Genomic DNA, 12,760 nt, shown 5'->3' on the forward strand with positions numbered 1-12,760 from the left:
AAGCAGTTGCAACAGGTAATTGTGAGAATCGACTGCAAGAAATAAGTTTCAAATATAATGCAAGAAAATATTTTTTCACACAAGTGGTCTGGGTTTGGAATGCACTGCCTGAAAGTGTGATGGAGGCAGGATCAATCGAGGCATTCAAGAGGGCATTAGGTGATTACTTGAATACAAATAGTGTGCAGGCGTTTGGGGAAAAGGTAGGAAAATAGTACTTAATTACAATGTTCACTTGGAGAGCCAGTACAAACACGATGGGTCAAATGGCCTCCTGTGCCAGAACAATTCTGTGAAATGAATGCCAGAATCTCAATGACAATATGGCAATATCTGAGAATGCATCTTCAAATGCCATATCCTATCAACTTCACAGCTCACATCAGACATTTCACAATTCACCACACCTTCACCTACCAACAATGTCCATCAATCAAGACTTGTATCTAATATTATACACTTCACTACATTCTCATATCCATAGTTTACACAGAATGCCATGTGGTCAAACCTGACAAATATATCACCAAATTGATAGCATGACACTTACTGAAACACTGCCCTCTCTCTGTATAACAAGGTGGCCCAGAATCAGAGCTGCAGGTAGTAACAGGAGGGAACCAGTGTGTGTGTATATCCTAACTCCCATGAAAACAATGCTATCAATATTAACTTTGGGAATAAAATACTGTTGAGGCTGTGGCCAGTGGACAAGCTGAAACTATTGAAGATTAAGGTATCCTCATATTTAATTCTCCTTCTCTTATCCTCCTCATCCCCAAAACATCTTCTGATTTAAAGCTGCATATGTTTTAAGCACACACTTCTTACTTCCTCATGTTGCCATAACTCTCTCTCTTGGCCTTTCTTTTTTCAGATGCTCAAGAAGCTCAACCTGATCAGGCAGTGAGGGAACAGCAAGAAGACAATGATGATGAAGAAACACTGCCACGTGATTTTACACTTGCAGCAAACAATTCAGATATGAAACAAAAAGAATGCTGGATAAACTCCGCAGGTCTGGCAGCATCCATGGAGAGGGAAACAGAGCCAACGCATGTAATTTACAGGACGGCCCAGAGGTGACATCTGCAATGGTGAGGTACTGGATGCAGGTGACACTGCAATCAAGGCAAGAGGCAAAATTGTGAAAGTGCCACCCTGTTGGAGCATAAGGTCACACATAGGTTCTGCTGCGCAGGAACGAGATGACTACTTTGATGGGGCAGCTTACAGAAGATCATTGATGGGCATGCACCTTGAAATGCTTGAAGCATTAAAAAGCCTACCAAAATACCTACAGTAAATGTTAAGAGCATGGCACCAACTTTGACACAGGATTATCCTTTTCTGCCTGGAGGTGCCAACTTCAACAGCACATGCGGCCCCATCTATGATGCAGTCTTTGATGGCCAATGTTTCAGCTTCCACCAAAAGTCTTAGTGCTTTACTGAAAGCCACTGAAGTCACACAAGCTTAGCAAGAAAGAAACTAAAGTTTGCTGCCATGCAAGTTTAGAAAGCTGTCATCTAAACTCAGACCTCTGCCATCCTGGCTGTGGATTATACAGTCTGAAGAGGTTTATAGGATGTCAGTGTAATTTAGCTATCCATCCTCCACCAGATTATTCATACTGTTGAGGTGCTGCCCTGGGGAAGTGATAGTAGTTTCATGGCAGACAATTTGCTGTCCTCTCTCAGGAAGACAGCATTCATTCTCTGTCCTGTCAATCTGTCAATGCCCTTGTTGTTTCTCATCAGCCAACGAGGCCAGCCTGTTGCCACCTATGCTGAGATTACACATGCTGGGCCTTCTACATTAGGAATTGCCTAAACTTGACCTCCAAGGCTATCAGCCATCTCCTCCACTGAAAGGCAGCACCCTTGCATTAGCCTTGTGGTAATCACTGGGGTAACAAGGGGGAGGAGGATTAGGACAAGTACAAGAATGACAGTCACTAAGAGAATGCACAAAGGTGATTATTGACTTTTGCACGCAATATGGAATGTTTTCATTCATATTTTTGCTTTGGAATGCTTATTGTGAGATAATTTTTATGACCAAGCAAATGCTTTGATGACACAGTGACAGAGGGAAGGTTAGTTTTGGGACTGTTGTTGAATGGACAATTTGGTGTGGTATTGCATTTGAATGTGTTCTTCATGGATGGCCAGATAAGAAAGGGGTCGCGCTTCTGCTCCTCAGCTGCTTGCCAAACCATCCATCATGCGCCATCATGAGAGTGGAATTGGACAGCATACAGGGAACCATAAATTTTGATATTCACCCTCAGTACTCCTGAGCATCCAGTCAGCAGCAGCATAGTTTTTACTTTTGTTCAATCACAATTCCTGTGCAATATGACTCTCAATATATGCATAGCATAGCAGAGCCATCAGCCTCATGGTCAAGTGGATAGCATTTGTTAACAAATACTCTGGTTGTCATGATAGCTTAAATGCAGCTGACACAGTGGACTGCTGCAGAACTAAGGCATCATGAATGCTGTCAGGATACTGGGCACTGCATGATTCTTTGTCTATGGTCACACACCAGTTGGAAATTGAGGAAATGAAATCTGTTTTGTTTTTGATATAGATCAATGTGGATGTGGTGTCCACAAATCGGCATACACATAGTCAGTGACATCCTGTATCATGAGGAAGGCTGCACTCCGAGCAGAATCTCATGGTCCCCCCACCTGCGTCTCTCAGGCTAGAGAGATTGATGTGTAGTTAGCTCTTTCTGAACTGACAGCGTCAAGTGACCAATTGGAGACAGAATGTTGGAGGCACATGAAAAGATGTGTGTGTGTGTGGGGGGAGGGGGAGGGGGGCGGTGGAAGAAGCGGTTTGGCACAACAGGATTCTTGCCCAAAGTAGTGGACAGGGAGACAAAGGCAACAAAAGAAGAGTTCAACATCATGTTGAGTCCAGAATTCATTAAGGTGGGGACATAATGGTACAAAGCTGAGAAAATATTCATTCCGGGTTAAGTAGTGTTTCACTCGTACATTTTTCAATTTGGTCTACTATATTCGCTGCTCCCAATGTGGTCTCCTCTTTATTGTAGAGACCAAATTTAAACTGGGTGATCGCTTTGCTGAGCACCTCTGATCTGCACGCAATCAGGACACAGACCTTCCTGCTGCTTGCCATCTTATAACATGATCCTGCACCCATGCCTACATCTGTCCTTGGCCTGCTGCAGCGTTCCAGTGAAGCACAACGCAAATGGGAGCAACATCTCACCTTCCGATTAGACGCATAACAGCCTTCCAGTCTCGATAACAAATTCAACAACTTTAGATGATTAGCTCTACTCCACCTCGACCCCTTTGTTTTCATTTCATTTATTTTTTTAAAACTGTTCTCTACCTTTTACTGTATTCTTCTTTATTTTTGTTCCCCCTCCACTCTTTCTCCCTATTTTATCTCCCTTTCCTTACCTTTCTCCCCCACCTTTTCTCAATTTTCTCTCTCTCGTACCCATTCCCCAAATTCCCCCACATCTTCATCTGTCACAGCTTACCTTCTGATTTCAGCTTCTCTACCATTTGGCCATTTGCACCTTTTATTCTTTAATTTGATTTGATTTGATTTATTATTGTCATACGTATCAACATAGAGTGAAAAGTATTTTTTCTTGTGCGCAATACAGACAAAACATACCATTCATAGAGAAGGAACGAGAGAGTGCAGTAGTGTTACAGTCATAGCTAGGGTGTAGAGAAAGATCAACTTAATGCAAGGTAAGTCCATTCAAAAGTCTGACAGCAGCAGGGAAGAAGCTGTTCTTGAGTCGGTTGGTGTGTGACCTCAGACTTTTGCGCCTTTTTCCTGAAGGAAAATGATGGAAGAGAGAGTGTCCGGGGTGTGTGGGGTCCTTAATTATGCTGGCTGCTTTGCCAAGGCAGCAGGAAGTGTAGACAGAATCAATGGATGGGAGGCTGGTTTACATGATGGATTGAGCTACATTCACGACCTTTTGTAGTTTCTTGCAGTCTTGGGCAGAGCAGAAGCCATTCCAAGCTGTGATACAATCAGAAAGAATGCTTCCTATGATGCATCTGTAAAAATTGGTGAGAGTCATAGCTGACATGCCAAATTTCCTTAAGTCTTCTGAGAAAGTAGAGGCATTGGTGGGCTTTCTTAAGTATAATATTGGCATGGGGGGACCAGGACAGGTTGTTGATGATCTGGACACCTAAAAACTTGAAGCTCTCGACCCTTTCTACTTCGTCCCCATTGATATAGACAGAGGCATATTCTCCTTTACGCTTCCTGAAGTCGATGACAAGCTTTGTTTTGTTGACATTGGGGGAGAGATATTGTTGCCAAACCAGTTCTCTAGCTCATTCCTGTATTCTGTCTTGTCATTGTTTGAAATCTGACCCACTACAGTGATGTTGTCAGCAAACTTGAAAATCAAATTGGAGGGGAATTTGGCTGCAGCCATAGTTGTACAAAGAGTTTAGTAGAGGGCTGAGAACCGGGGCACCAGTGTTGAGGATTATCGTGGAGGTGGTGTTGTTGCTTATCCTTACTGATTATGCTCTGTAAGTTAGGAAGTTCAGGATCCAGTTGCAGAGGGAGGTGCTGAAGGCCAAGCCACGGAGTGTGGAGATGCATTTTGTGGGAATAATAGTATTGAAAGCTGAGCTGTAGTTCATAAATAGGAGTCTGATATAGGTGTCCTTGTTATCTAGGTATTCTCTCTATGGATTGCCACTAGCAGTCTTTCCCCTTGTTTTTGTGGCTATGACTCATCTTTCATTCCTTCACCCCACAGGATAAATAACTCCCACTTTTTAAGCCTTTTAGCTTTGACAAAGGGTTATCTGAACTCAAAACGCAGTTCTTTTGTCTCCTTACAGATGCTGCCTGACCTAGTGAGATTTTCCAGCATTTTCTCTTTTGGTTTCAAATTCCAGCATCTGCAACAATTTGCTTTCATCTGGCGAAAAAGGCTTTTGGGACACGTCCTTTATCAATTGAGGCACTGATTCCAAAAGCAGGGAAGTCATGTTGGAGTTCTATAGAACTTTGGTGAGGCCACAGCTGGAGTCATGTGTGTAGTTATGGTCACCACATTACAGGAAGGATATGATTACACTGGAGTGGGTGCAGAGGAGATTCACCAGGATGTTGCCTGGGGTGGAACATTTAAGTTAAGAGAAGTTGGACAGAGAGAAGACATGTCCCTTTTTCTTCTTGCTCTGCCTCTTTTCTTTCAGCTAACGTCCAACCCTTGCGACACCTTGCCCTTATATTGTGACTCATTGTCTCCTGGTCTCCTGAGCATTTTCCTTTTTTTATTGTTATTCACGTTAGCTTTTCTCTCGTATGGGCGGTGAATTGCGGGGGTGGGGGGGGGGGCGTGCAGCAAGCAGCTGTATGAAGAGAAGTTCGATCAGCTGGGGATGTTCTTGTTAGAGCAGAGTAAAGTGAGGGGGCGACTTGATCAATGTGTACAAGATTATGGACAGGGTGAATAGGGAGCAGTTGTTCCCCTTAGTTGAAAGGTCACTCATGAGAGGACACAAGTTCCAGCTGAGGGACAGGAGATTTAGGGAGAATGTGAAGAAAAACCTTTTTACCCAGGGGGAGAGGTTGCTGATGGTCTAGAATGTGCTGCCTGGGAGGATAGTGAAAACGGGTTGTCTCACGCCCTTTAAAAATGACTTGAATGAGCACTTGGCACATCATAACTTTCAAAGCTATGGGCCAAGTGCTGATAAATGGGATTAGGTTGCATAGTTCTCACATGTCAGAGCCAACTTGATGGGCTAAAAGGTCTCTTCTGCACTGTATGATTTTGTGATGCCAAAACAGACCGACAGCACGTTCTGGATAAATACAAGAATGTATTCAAAGAGACACTTTGTTCAATGAAGGGAGTTCAAGTGAAGCTGAAGATAATATTCAGTCCAAAGGTGTGCAGGTTACGTGGATTGGCTATGCTAAGTTGCCCCTTAGTGTCCAAAGATGTATAGGTTAGGAGGATTAGCAAAATAAATGTGTGGAGTTACAGAGATTGGGCCTGGGCAAGATCCTCTGAGAGAGAGCCGGTGCAGACTCAATGGGCCTCCTTCTGCAATGTAGGGAATCTACGTTAAAGTGTAATAGTCAACCAGGAAGTCTCAAAACCAGAGCGGTACTATATGCAATTTGTCCCAAAGTCCAAGAAGAACTAGTTAGAGACGGTTACAAAATGTGACTGTACTACCCCAATCATATCCATCAAGAAAGTTGGTTCAGTTCTTATTTGTGGTGATCTTAAAACAACTATAAATCTGGTGGTGTGCTGATCAATATCTGCTTCCCTTAACTAAGGATTTGTTTGCCAGCTTTCACAAGCATATTTACAGATTAAAGTAGCTGCTGAATCTCAACCATTGTTTACCATTGTTACTCATAAACATCTTTTCAGTTATAACAGATTGCCTTTTGAAATAACACCCGTACCAGCCATATTCCAAAAATTGAAGAATCAGACTTTAAGTGGTCTCCGATGTTATCTGGATGATATTCTTGCTACAAGATCCAGTGAACAAGAGCACTTCAATACTTTAGAAGCAACATTGGAATGTCTTCAAGCACATGGCTTGCATATCAAGAAAGAAAAATGTGACTTTCTTCAGGCATCAATCCAGTATTTGGATCATGTTATTGAAAGTAAAGGCCAACATAAAGCATCTAAAAAAGATGGAAGCTATTTTAGAAGCATCATGTCCAACGAATGTGACACAATTGAGGTTCTTTCGAGGATTAGGCAATTATTATGGCAAATTTGATCCTAATGTAGCTAATTATTGAAGCCATTGCATAATTTACCACATTTACCACAACAGAATATGAGAAAACATACAAGAATGTCAAAGATGCATAGCAGAAGTCTGATATATCGGTATATTTAAATCTGAAGCTACTATTACTGCTTGCTTGTGATGCTTTTGCTTCATCTTTTGGAGTGGGGACAGTAGTTACTCCTTTGTAAGAACAACCAATAGTTTTTGCTTTGCGTACTCTCGACTAGTGCTGAATCTAATTATACATAGATAGAAAATTCACCTGATGGAACAGCAGCGCTCCGAAACTCGTGATTCCAATTAAACCTGTTGGACTTGAACCTGGTGTTGTAAGACTTCTTACTGTGCCCACCCCAGTCCAACGCCAGTATCTCCACAACAGAAAATGGAAGCAATGAATATAATTTTTGGTGTGCGAAGGTTTCATCATTATTTACATGGTCACCATTTCACATCATTGACTGATCATCAACTTTAACTATTATTTTGAAGTCATATAAAGGCATACCATTGTTTGCTGCTCGTTGACTGCAAAGATCGTTATTGATGTTATCTGCACACTCCTACAGTATAAATTCCAGAATGTCGTATGCAATCAAACAGGAATAGACATCCTCCTGATCAACCTTCCTCTTGACTGTATATAATGCAATGTACAGTATGCAGAATATTATTGACTCTATGTATGACATTGTGGAAATGTCATGACCACGTACGTAAAGGGTGGGGGGAGAGGCTGTTATATATTTAAAAGGGTTGCTTGCTGCTTTAGGAGCTGATGCCATGATGTAATGATGTTAAGAGTATTTGTCGAGGCTGCTGCTTTACCTTTAATGTGTATTCTGTGCAATGCAGAGCACATCTCTTTTAATAAATTCTGTTGTTGTTAGTTTGAATTTAGCGTGCAAATTACTTTTCTTTTTCCTTTTGTGTAAAACCCATAACCGCTAACATTGTTGGGACATTACAGAGCCCATATTATCTTTGTTCCTCTTCCAGCAGCTTGTCCAGCTGTGTATGGCTAATTGCACAATTTAAGGTCAGCAGCATTTCCCTCTCTGCTATCTAAAGATGCCTCGTCACCTGGCTACCTTATAGCACTTCAATATTCCAAGGAACATGAAATGGCTGGAGACAGAACTTTCATTCTCCATCAGGAGGAAAGCCCGTCTCAGACAGAATCGACCAATCTGACTGGCTAGCAGATGCACTGCCAAAAGCTGCATTAGACAGGGAGTCCAAAGCCCAGAGATCCTGGACCAGGTGAATGTGGGGATGAGAGGCCCACTGGGGTGCAGGAGTTGGTGTAGAGGGAAGGAGCACCCCCCAGGGGCCAGAGCTTGTAGGTGATTGGTGCCTTCAGTTAAAAGGAAGCTATTGATTGGGGTACACCCAACCTTCCCACCTTTCACCTGAGCAGGGTGACTTTCAGGCTTCACACCTGCCCCTGAAATCCTCTCATCAGTTTGATAATTGAGGCTGCGCAGGAATTGTCACTTAAATGGTCATTAATTGGCCATTTAAGGAGCTCCATTGGGGCCAGGATGGCTAGGCCAGCTTAGACCTTGCCATTGTACGTTCTGCAAACACTTACCCAAGTTATGGCTGATCAACTCAGCCCAAGACTATATTTGGAAGGGAACAGTTTGAAACCTCATGGTAAGGCAGCCATGTTGGTCTCCCCATTTAATCTTTAAGTTGTGGATTACAGGGTTCTAAGGAATGTGTAGGAACAGAGAGATCCTAGGGTTCATATCCACAGATCTCTGAAGGTTGCCATGGATAGAGCCATGAAGAAGGCCTATAGTGTGTTAGTATTTATTAACAGGGGGTTTGAGTTTAAGAGCCGTGGGGTTATGCTGCAACTGTATAGGACCTTGGTGAGACCACATTTGGAATATTGTGTGCAGTTCTGGTCACCTCATTATAGGAAGGATGTGGAAGCATTGGAGAGAGTGCAGAGGAGATTTACCACGATGCTGCCTGGTTTGGAGGGTAGTTCTTATGAGTAAAGTTTGAGGGAGCTGGGCCTTTTCTCTTTAGAGCGGAGGAGGATGAGAGGCGACTTAATAGAAGTGTATAAGATTATGAGGGGGTTAGATAGAGTGGACATTCAGAGACTATTTCCTTGGGTAGATGTTGCTGTTACTAGGGGGCATAACTATAAAGTTCATGGTGGATGATATAGGAGGGATGTCCAAGGTAAATTCTTTACTCAGTGTGGTTGGGGTGTGGAATGGACTGCCTACTCTGATAGTGGAATCAGACACTTTAGGAGCTTTCAAGCAGTTATTGGTTAGGCACATGGAGCACATCAGAATGACAGGGAGTGGGGTAGCTTGATCTTTGTTTCAGACAAAGCTCGGCACAACATCGAGGGCCAAAGGGCCTGTATTGTGCTGTACTGTTCTATTTTCTATTTCTATTGTAGGTCAATGCAGGTGAGAGCTTGCTGGGAAGGTTATCAAAGGGATTTTTTGAGCTGTCCCCACTGCCAGCAGGAGAACCTAAAATTCTGTCCCATGTTGCATTCCCGAGGAAATGACTAGTGATGCACTCATGACTTGTCATAGAAACCCTACAGTGTAGGAAGCCATTTGGCCCATTGAGTCTGCACTAACAATCCCCCTAGGCCTTATCCCCATAACCCAACATATTTAGCCTGCTCATCCCAGGACACTAAGGGGCAATTTAGAATGGCCAATGCATCTAACCAGCACATCTTTGGACTGTGGGAGAAAACTGGAGCACCCGGAGGAAACCTACACAAGCACGGGGAGAATGTGCAAACTCCACACAGACAGTGACCCAAGCCAGAAATCAAACCCAGGTCCCTAGGTAAGGCAGCAGTGCGAACAACTGTGCTGCCCCTAGTTGTGTGGAAACTTTTAAGGTTATTAAAGACTCCTTGAGCCACATCACACCCTGCAGAATTTTCCAACTTCAGAAAGCATCATAACATTTGAAGATTTAAAGCAACTGTCAATGAAATCAGTCTCTGCAAGCGGTTGATTGTCATTTAGTGCTAGGGTGGGTGGGGGGGGGGGGGGGAGGAAGGTGGAGCCCTTCGTTCTACTGAATTTGTGTTCAGTTACGTGAGTTAAACGGGGGTGTTAGTTGGAGCAATGGCTCAGCAACAAACTGGTGATGTAAATTTAATTGACATCGTGAGCTGCTTACTCTATCTACTCCTGGCAATCATTCACTGTTCTGCATTCACAACACCCACAACAATATAGCATCCATTATGACTCACCCCAAGTCGGCAGGTATGCTTGTTGCCATTCTGGTCCTCAATGGCACTCATAGTATCCAAACAAGTTCTAATTGAGCCAATTTTGTGCATTTTAAAGTCAGTTGCAAACAAATTTTCAGTTTGAACTGAAACATCTGTACTTTTGCAATAAATTTAATAAACTCAGGTGTACTTTTGAACTGTAGCATTTTGAAATTACATTTTTTTGATCAAGCATTGTCCCTTCCAAGCATCCTGCAATTTCACTGCACCATCTTCTGTGCTCCACCTCTTTGATACAATCCTCAATTTATTAATTAAAATAAGGTAAATAAAAACAAAATATCTAAAGCATATATCTGTGTAATTAAGAAATGTATAGTTGTAGTTGGTATAGTATTGATAAGCAGAATAAATTGCAATATATGTAAGGTAAACTTAACTATTAATTTTGTTTTTCCCATTTGAAGTTGATGTCAGTTCTATTAATATATGGATGAGTTTAGCATTTTCTATAACTCACTATGAAATATTTGGTGTATATTAAAAGCATTTAATCTTATTCATGGGATCAATGGTTAGTGCACATGCTGGATTTCAACCTTGTGGCCCAATGACTTGAAGGAAGGCCCCTCATAGAATTCCAACAGTGCAGAAGGAGGCCATTTGGCCCATTGAATCTGCACCAACCACAATTCCACCCAGGCCCTATTCTCATAACCTCACATATTTACCTTGCTAATTCCCCTGACACTACGGTCAATTCATGCAGCCCACTCACTAGCCTAGGTTGCCCAACTCGAGCACAGAAAGTAGAGATGAGGGTGTGGTTGAGCACATAGGAACCTGCAGAAATGTTCTAGTTCTAGAAGGGCCAAAGACCAGATAATTGGGGATTTTAGAGGTCAGTATAAAATCAATTTTAAATTCAAACATCTGCACTGTACTAAGTGAACAAAGGAAGTAGTTTTATCTAGAATTAAGATTCAAAGCGACATTGCAATTTTAAAAAAACTTAATTTTATCTATGAACCAATATTTACGTAATCCAGATTAGAAAATACCTCTGTGCAGTAGGAAATCATACCATGATTCACAAGAAAGATCTTCAGGTGGCATTTACAGTAATACATTAGTTTTTTGAGCAAGTAACTAACTGGAAAAATGCCACATCTGCATTTAGAACCATAGAGTCATAGAAAAACTACAACACAAACAGGCCCTTTGGCCCACAAGTTGCACCAAACTTATCCCTACCCACTAGGCTCACCTATAACCCTCTATATTACGAAGTTCCACGTATGTATCCAAAAGTCTCTTAAATGACCCTACTGAATCCACCTCCCACTGCCAACAGCCAATTCCACGCACCCACCACCCTCTAGTGGTAAACTTACCCCTGACATCTCCTCTGTACCTAGTCCCCAGCATCCTAAACCTGTGTCCTCTTGTGGCAACCATTTCAGCCCCGGGGAAAAAGCCTCCAAAAATCCACTCAACCAATACCTCTCAACATCTTATAAACCTCTATCAGGTCACTCCTCATCCTTCATCTCTCCAAGGAGAAAAGACTGAGCTCTCTCAACCTATCAATTTACATCATAGAATGCACAAGGAAAATTCACATTGTCTTTATGGCAGCTACACAATGATTTTGCAAATTCTTCAGGTCGCCAGCCTGAAATGATGGAATGTACAACACTCAAGTCTCAGTCAAAAATGTTTTTGCCGTAGAGAACTATTAAGATTCAGGAAGGCCAAAGTACATATTTCATTAAGTTGTTGGTTTTCCAGCAGAAAACATTTATTATCTTGTGTGTTCTTGGTTCAGGCCATGGAGAATATCTTACTGCGTTATGGGCATGTTGACAAAACTAGATTACTCTATCCTGACTTGCTTTGCAAACATACATTTCAGAATGATTTGTGCAACTATCTCTTCACTGTCAAAGGTGTCTCAAGAGCAACATATGGTGAGGTACAAGATAATTTTGACAAAAACAATTCTTCTTGTTAAAATCCAGGATTATACATCAATCTTTGTTCCTTTACAGAGCTTTGGTTATGAGACACTCTGCCAAGTGTCTCATGGTTGTCCAATCAGAGAATCTTCAAAATAGAGTCCACCACCTTTCTTTTCTGAGAAAACATCAATCTGCATGGATCATTCTGATTGCCTCATGAATAGTAATTTTTCTGGAACTATTTCTCCACAGTGAATGGTTGGGATCGCACATTGCAGTAAATGGATCATTCTGTGAGTGTCAACACCAGTAGCAGACAGAATCTTAGCACAGCACCGGAAGGTGAGCATAAAGCCCACTGCTCCCCAACTGTTTCCATTATGGAGTATGCAGCAGCACAACTGACATAAACATTTAGCCAGGGAGAGAAAGCACTCCTTTAGCATTGTAAACACCACAAGTCTCCAGGTTGAACCAGGAGTAGAATTAAACAGCTGGCATAACGCAACTTTGAAAAGCAGAAGGCTCAAACCAGAGTAACATTTCAAAATATATGTCTCTTTAAAGTTAAACATGTTGGGACATGTTGATTGCTGTGCTGCCTTAAATTAGATGCATTCACTTCCTGGTGGAAACAAGGACTGCAGCATGGTAATGACTATAAAATAAAATAATTATATGAAATAGGCAGCTAATCTCATTAGTTTTAATGAGTGCACAACATTATGCATTGGATTCATTCAACAGAAT

The 12,760-nt window shown here is 42.1% G+C and overlaps 1 protein-coding gene across 3 annotated transcripts in view; it reads right to left on the bottom strand.

Moving 5' to 3' along the window:
• slc25a21 (solute carrier family 25 member 21) overlaps window positions 1-12,760 on the bottom strand; it is a 575,948-nt gene that overhangs the window by 157,039 nt on the left and 406,149 nt on the right. The window lies entirely within an intron of this gene.

This window comes from Carcharhinus amblyrhynchos, chromosome 14, assembly GCF_965287045.1.
Source record: "Carcharhinus amblyrhynchos chromosome 14, sCarAmb.v2.hapA, whole genome shotgun sequence".
NCBI lineage: Eukaryota > Metazoa > Chordata > Chondrichthyes > Carcharhiniformes > Carcharhinidae > Carcharhinus > Carcharhinus amblyrhynchos.